Source organism: Nanorana parkeri, unplaced genomic scaffold (genome assembly GCF_000935625.1).
Source record: "Nanorana parkeri isolate BGI_ZX_2015 unplaced genomic scaffold, ASM93562v1 scaffold50, whole genome shotgun sequence".
Taxonomy (NCBI): domain Eukaryota; kingdom Metazoa; phylum Chordata; class Amphibia; order Anura; family Dicroglossidae; genus Nanorana; species Nanorana parkeri.
Window position 1 is genome coordinate 167,540 of NW_017306318.1, and position 7,830 is coordinate 175,369.

Here is a 7,830-nt window from a genome sequence, read left to right on the forward strand (position 1 = left end):
AATATATATATATATATGCATATATATATATATATATATATAGAATCTTTAGAAGCATATTCAACATAACTATATGCATTAAAAGATAAAAACACAAAGGAAAAAGGGAAAAAAATGGGTTTTGTAGACCAAGGATACCCTTAGCAGATGTTAATTTATAACCATTTTTTTCCCTACACAATATAAAGTTCTGTTTCCTTTATTTTCTATTTCTCCTAGCATTCACTGACTTTACCTTCCAACCCCAAACATGCAAAGAAAAAAAAAAAGGGGGGGGGCAGGGGTGTCCCGAGGTAAGGTGTTACCAAGCGCGGAGACCGGGTGACACCCCGCAGTGACATCATCGCGCAGTCATCTGAGGCCTACCGGTGGCCATCTTGATGATGGACGCCGGCAGAGAGGAGGGGACATTCACCTGGCGGAATGAGGTATGCCCCCGGGTCCCCTCCTCTCTCCTGAGCAAACAAAAAGATACCTTATCACACTCCTTACCGGGAAACAAAAAACAAAAATGGATGGGGGGGTTGGGGCAGGTGCTCGCAGTGACCGCGGATGGCGCCGCCACTCAGTACAAAATGGATAGAGGTCACCAGCACACCAACAATTTTGTAGTCCAAAAAGGTAATTTATTGGAACGTCATGTCACCAACACTAGCGCTTTCAGGGATACAAATCATCAACCCAATATGTGCGTATCCAAGAAGATATATTTGTGAGGAAAAAAAAAGAAAGGGGGAGGGAAGGGGAAGATAAATTGTGAAATATTCCTAGGGCACTTCATTCTTCTGGTTTTTTTTAACCTTATGGAGTCTTGGTGATGACATTGCTGCCAAATCTTTTCTGTCTTCTTCACCATCCACAAGACTGTAAAAGAAGATGCCCTCTGCACGATCCCCCAAATGTTAGTTTATTTGACGATTTAGGAAACCCATTGGAGGAGCATCACACTATCACTTGGCTTTGTAATGGCCGTCATCTCTGCCATAGGAAGAACCGCAAGGCTCAGTGGTGTCAATAATGCTAGCTGAAGGATATGTTACCACTGAGAGGAAAACGGCAAAATACCTTATCCCAGATAAGGATTTAACAAATGTAATGCATGACTTCGGCTCCATCACGGTTGACTACTGTAATGTCCAGCACTAGGTCTTGGTAGAAAAAGGTACAATGTCTACAGTTGGTATAGAGTGTAGCTGCCAAGCTACTATCTAACCAATCACAATTATGCCATATCAAACTTACTTTTCACTCTCTACACTGATCTCCAGTCAAATGAAGGGTTTCTTTTGAGATTATAAAAATTAAATCGCCTCTTATTTCAAAGATATCTGGGAACATTGGATCACTATAATTTTTTACTATTTGGTATTCTCTATACTTATTGGAAAAGTACATCCGGGGGGTTTTCAGTCCCGCCTCAAAACATGCCTGTTCATCGTAGACCACGGTTGTGGATAATATCATACCAACAGCATGCTGCCAATAGAAACTTTTGTAACTGTAAACCACTTTGTATCCCATGGGAAAGGTGCTATATAAATATCTTCAAATTATCTTACATTGTATTGTATTGTATTGGCCAAGGGTTATATATTAACACCTTCCAGTTTTGCAAATCTGAATTAGGGCAAGAAAAAGCAGAAACAGAACCATACCGTGAAGATCTGTAAATAATTTAGCAAATGAATATTGTGCTAATTACTCTGAGAATACTCGGCAAGGTTACATTCGGAATTGCACAATTAACTAGGTTGATGTTTTCAGCTATTAGGGAAAATTATACACTCTGCCAAATAAGCAAATGATGGACATTACATGAATTGACTCTCTTATACTACAATCTTCGAGTTAGAGTAGACTTTCTCAACCTTTTTATCCTCAAGGACCCCCTTGAATACATTGCAATATCTTTTGGAATCCTTTAAATCAGTGGTTCTCAACCTGTGTAACCTCAGGACCCACATTTGTCCTTGGTCATTAAGTCGCGACCCAAGTCGCACCGCATTGGAACGCAACATATTCTCATCTACAGGTGTGTGGTATATTAAAAGGAGAACTATGAGATGAGTGATTTCCACTCACCTCATAGTTCTAGCCGACCTGTGACAACGAGACTGTCACATGTCGGCTCAGTAGATCGGGAGGTGAGCGAACACATACCAGGTTCGCTCACCTCTCGATCCTGTCACGGCTCTCTGCCGTGACAGGGGGAGGGGCTGGATTCCCCTCTCCCCGCTCCGATCTGCCAGCGCTGACTGGCGGAACGGACGGGGGAGGGGGCGGGTACAGCTGGCTCTGCCTCTAGATAGGCAGAGCCAGCTGTCACTCACGCAGCTGGGCGGATCCCGTCATCTACGTCGGGATCCGCTCCGGCTGCGGCGTCTCAGTATACCGCGAGCTACTGAGCTTAGTGTAATGGGAGGACGCTAGTTTGTGTCCTCCCGTTACCCTAAGGAGAACTATGGGGAAAAACACTGACCCCATAGTTCTCCTTTAATATTATCAGTGAGCTGTAAATATAGCAATAAATATATAGATATAACAAACACTAATAAAATATAAAAACAGAACTGAATAATAATTATCTGCATGAGAGTCACAAAAAACCCTGAATTTGCATTGGCTCTCACGTGGCAACACTAACTTTTATTGGTGTTCAGTGCAAAACTCCAACTTAGCATTGGTGTATAGTGCAACCATTTAACTTTGCATTGGTGCTCAGTGTAAACTTTTAACTTTGCATGGGAGCTCAGGGAAAAACCTCAGTTGCCGCAAGAGGACTATCCACCCCCTCTCGCCTAACTGGCTGTGCTCTGCCCGCATGTTCTTCCCTCTGCCTGGGTCCGGACATGGTTTCCACTCCGCATGCGCTGGGAGACCACACAGGTTTGTCAAGGTGGCCGAAATGCTCCAGCTCTCCGATGACCTCATACCAAGTCTCCCTGTCGCCCTGATATCCATTAACGGTAGCTGCAGGGGGAATTAAGAAGCCACTGTTGGATGGCTGTAAATCTGCAGCAATGGTGGAAGAACCCCTGATAAACTATACGTTCAAGTAAGGCACAGGTACTAAAAGAGGAAGGCAACACAAAATTGATATTTCTGTTTTGGACAGATGCTGGCAGGTATATTCGCTCACCAACTTTAATAATATCTGTTGACATTGAAGATGAAGAATACATCACAACTCTCCAGCTATGCCTGTTAATACAAAAAGGTTCTCACTTTGCTGAAAGGTATATTTTGGAGACATGGCTGGGAGGACCGAGTCTGCTTTTGCTGGGGTAGAGGACCGCATGACTGTATTTAGCAAAAGAGAATCCCTTACAGAGTGCTTTCAAAACTGGAGTCTCCAAAAATAAGAAAAAGCATTTCCAGATCCATAATCAAAATACATGTAGTCAGAGGAATGACCCTTTAAGATACAGTGTGTGGTGAGACCACCATGTCCTCCCAGGTCCTACTTGATTTGTTTCCTGATCAGTTAAAATTAACAGCCACGCATGAGATACGATCCAAGCTACGGTATTTTTATTCTCAGCTCTGTGGAGTGAAAGGCTCTAGAAAACTTTTACAAGCTTTACTGGGTCACAGCTTGTAACTGAACTGCTGAAGAATATAAGTTATTAACGAAGATCACTGTGTTCTCTACTCTTCTCCTTAAGGGCCTAGAGAATAAAATACCAACATTTTTTTTTTTTATTGTTAGAAGACTGCATGCAACTAGCATGCATACAGAGATTTATGGCACACACACAGCACAGAGCAAGTAAAAAAAAAGAAAAAAGGGAAAAGCAAATTTGTGGAGGGAATAATATGATTGCAGTAACACACATTCACAAGCTGCACAATACCTGCGCATCAGTTCATTTGCCCTACTGAGCTCTCCTTGAACCCCAAATTGCCTGGTGCTTTATTGCGCAAATGTTGAACAGCTTCTTTGCTCCACAGCTCTTTACTATCCTAGCTCTTATTATTAATATAGGATATTATATAGTGCCAACAATTTGCGCAGAGCTTTACAATATATTATAATATAATATCCCACCTCAACCTAACCACTGAACCATCACGTTCTCAAACAATTCATCCCCACACAGCTATCTCCTCATGTATCACTTCTCCCTCTCTTTTAGATTGCACGCCCTCAGGGGCAGGGTCCGCCTTACCATCTTGTCTTGAATTGTATTGTGATTGTAATGTCTTCCTTATATTGTAAAGCGCTGTGCAAACTGTTGGCACTATATAAATCCTATAATAAAATTCAAGACAAGATGGTAAGGAGGGCCCTGCCCGTGAGGGCTCACAATCTAAAAGGGATTGCCTCATAATTAGTCAGTGAGGCTATCCCTATCAACAATCATCCAAAAGTAATGCATAGTAGCAGAGCAAGCAGGACAGAACTTTCAACTATAGGAGTTTCTATAGTTGTGCTGCTTCTTCACTGTCCATTCACAGTGTGGGGGTAGGTAGGAGACCTAAGTGTAAGTAAAACTGGAGCAGAGAAAGGTCATGTCCCCACCCCTGTCAAGCATGACTGTGCTATGTGGAAAAGCTGTAGTAATCTCAGGACTGGATAAATAAAAAATACAAATCCTTTGGCAGGTACAAGAGCCCCCATGCATGTATTTTATAGGTGTACTTTACGGATTACCTGGAGTCTAACTAAAAAATACATAGAGTACATTTACAAAATTATTATTTTAAATTCTGTTAAATATGCCTTATGTCCCATACACCCCTGCCAGACAGCACAGCCAGAGTTAGGTGGGCAAGTGATCTGCAGCCAGAAAGCAGCCCTCCACTGTCAGAACCGGCATTCAGGCAGCTTCTATCGAAGACCCAGCTACTGTAGAGAGCTCCTGCTCAAATGCTTCAAGAATACTTCAGTTCCAGTTGGCTGGTCTCTTGGGTTTGGATCCCTCCAGGTGTTCAACAGTGTTACCAAAGCTACCCAGGACTCAGAGGGACAATGAGAATAATCACAAATAGCGGTTTGTGTTCTGAACTGTTTTCATAAAGAAGTGATTCTCAGATAGACTTTGTTGTTACAGGGACTATTCTATGTAGCCACATTATCCTAATTGAGGCACAGAGACAGCGCTGTAAATAATCCATGTTTGTTCAGCTTTCTTACTCTTTTTTTATTCTGCAGTGTATACATGCTCTTTGCCACCATGAACCTGTTTTGCATTATTGCTTCTAACTCTGCACCTATAAACTGTAAATGGAAGTTGATTATCTATTCTGTTAATGTCCTGCACTCCTCATTCATTCTTATCTGAAATACTGTCTTTCTCCAGCCCATTCCAGTTCCAGCACCTGAGGTTTAGGACTAAAACATGTTGTAGACCAAATATTGTTATAATAAAACCCACCTGAACTCAAAAATTATTTTTCCACATCTCCCACCCACCTCTAACTCAGCTTTTGTTTCCAGTTACCTTCTGAAGTCAGATATACTCACCTAAGTTCCCCCTCTAGGTCACTCACTGCCGCCATTTTCAAGTGGGGACAGTAATGCAATGATGCCCGAGGCCACAGGACCACTTGACTTGCCTCTACGGACGTCGGCTCTCTTCTGGATCCTGAGAAGACCCTGGCCAATGGACATCCAATAGGAAGTGTCCACGTCATGCAGGTGCCGACGTGGATAATCAGAGAAGACCCCAAGCAGGAGACTCAGGGACTAGTGTCACATGACCTCAGATTAAGGCAAGTAAAAAAAGGGCTTTTGGATAGGGATTTTGTTCTACAAACTAGTGATCATGTAGTGGGGCATGGGAGGGAGGGGTGGTGATATGTATCCTACAGTTGGGCTTTAAGTTATCATTGAAGAATAAACCTGTGATTAAATGATCTTTCACTTACTCAGAAAATATGAGGTCTCAGCTGTTAAAAGGTAATCAGCCATTGCTGACACACTATTTTTTAATTCGCTAGATGCCTGGCTGCAAAACTTTCTGGGTCACTTAATCATCCAACCAGTAAAGTCTGAGGAAAGTTAAATTTTTTGATCCTCATACTTATTTCTCGTCAGCAACCCGGAAGCCAGAGGGTCAAGATAACAGGCAAATGCCTTTCAGAAGGAAAGGTGAGCAATGACAGCGTTAGGGTTGCAACCTTTTCTTCAAGCGAAACCCGAACACTAGCGGTGCGCTGACTTTTTTTTTTTTAGGAGAATGAGTCATGGCTTATTCATATGCAAGTAGCGCCCCCCATTCATATGTAAATATCACAGTCGAGAACATATTTTCAGTGGGGGGCCAGTAGCCCCTATTTTAATTTTGGTTGCCCCTGTCTGCCTGACATCTTGTGTCCGGGTTTCTGCTGACATGAAACCCGGACACAGCATTCAAAACCTGGACTGTCCGGGTCAATCCTGGACAGCTGGCAACCCTAGACAGCCTACATATTTACCTCATAGCAAGTGTCTTCAACATTGCAGCACAGGAAGCTCACACTCAAGGTAGAATTTACTTAAAAGGAGAACTATGGGGTAAGTGTTTTTCCCCATAGTTCTCCAAAGGGTCACAGGAGGACATATACAGCGTCCTCCTGTGACCTAAAGCTCAGTATACCACGAGCCACAGCTCGCGGTATACTGAGACCGCCGCAGCCGGGACGGATCCCGACATTACTGTCGAGATCCACCCAGTTGCGTGATTGACAGCTGGCTCTGCCTACCTAGAGACAGAGCCAGCTGTACTTTCCCCCTCCCCCGTCCATTCCGCCAGTCAGCGGTTGAGGATTGGAGCGGGGAGGGTGGGGAATCCCTGCAGGAAGCCGTGAGTGACATCACTCACACTCATAATTCTCCTTTAATGCAAGGGGGCTGTTGCTAGCTTTGTGATTTGCTTCGTAAATACTGAATCGTTTTCCCTCCAGAGCCCAGAATGTGCACCCTTTTACTAGTATTTGCAAAAATAAATGAAAGTGGAATAGAAAGCATTTTTCTTTTCTCTTCCTTCACCAGACCTCCCCTGATAGAAATTACACAGACATAACATATATTTTGCTATATGCTGTATCTGCTCAGACACAGGTTTAAATGTGTTTTTTGAGTTTAGGTAACAAAATTGCTTTGAACTGAGCTCTGCACGTTCACACAGTGGAATTAACAACCATAGAAAGCAAAAAAATTTAAACATTAGTGTGTTTAAAAATGCAAAAATGACCTTTCTCTTCCCCGCATCAGGTCTGTAAAGTGCTTATTTATACTGATACAGGTAAATTATATTCCGCAAAATGACTGCCTCCTTATTTCTCCAAGTAAATACATAAACAGAGCAATTGAAGGTATGGACTCTCCCATCTATATGCCTTTAATTCTGTTTTGCAGCTGAAGTACTGGGCTGTTTATAGAGATGGAGAAGTGCTGTGTATAAGAAAATGAAAGGCATTTATCTATTACTGCTGAAATCATGGTAATCAATGGACATTACAGGAGTGCTCAGCCTAGTCTGCATCAGCAAACAAGAACTTGGGGGGTCAGGCTTGTCTGGAGAGAGATGACTATATTAGCTCAGGTATGACATGGAATGTTACGGATAAAAGACACATAATGATAAAATGGATGCTTAGAACACAAAGAACAAGAGATACAGAGCACCTGATATTCAGCAGTCGGCGTAATTACTGTGAAGAATAAGTGTAAGGGAGTTCGAAAGATTTGAATGCAATATGGAAATGTCTATTTAAACAAAATGCTCATAAAACAAAAGCAATCAGTAAAATAATTCTATTTGTATTTATGTTGTGTTTTCTTTTTACTATGTAGAACGATTGATTGCTCACATAGTCCTAGTCTGCAGTCCTAAACCCTTGGCA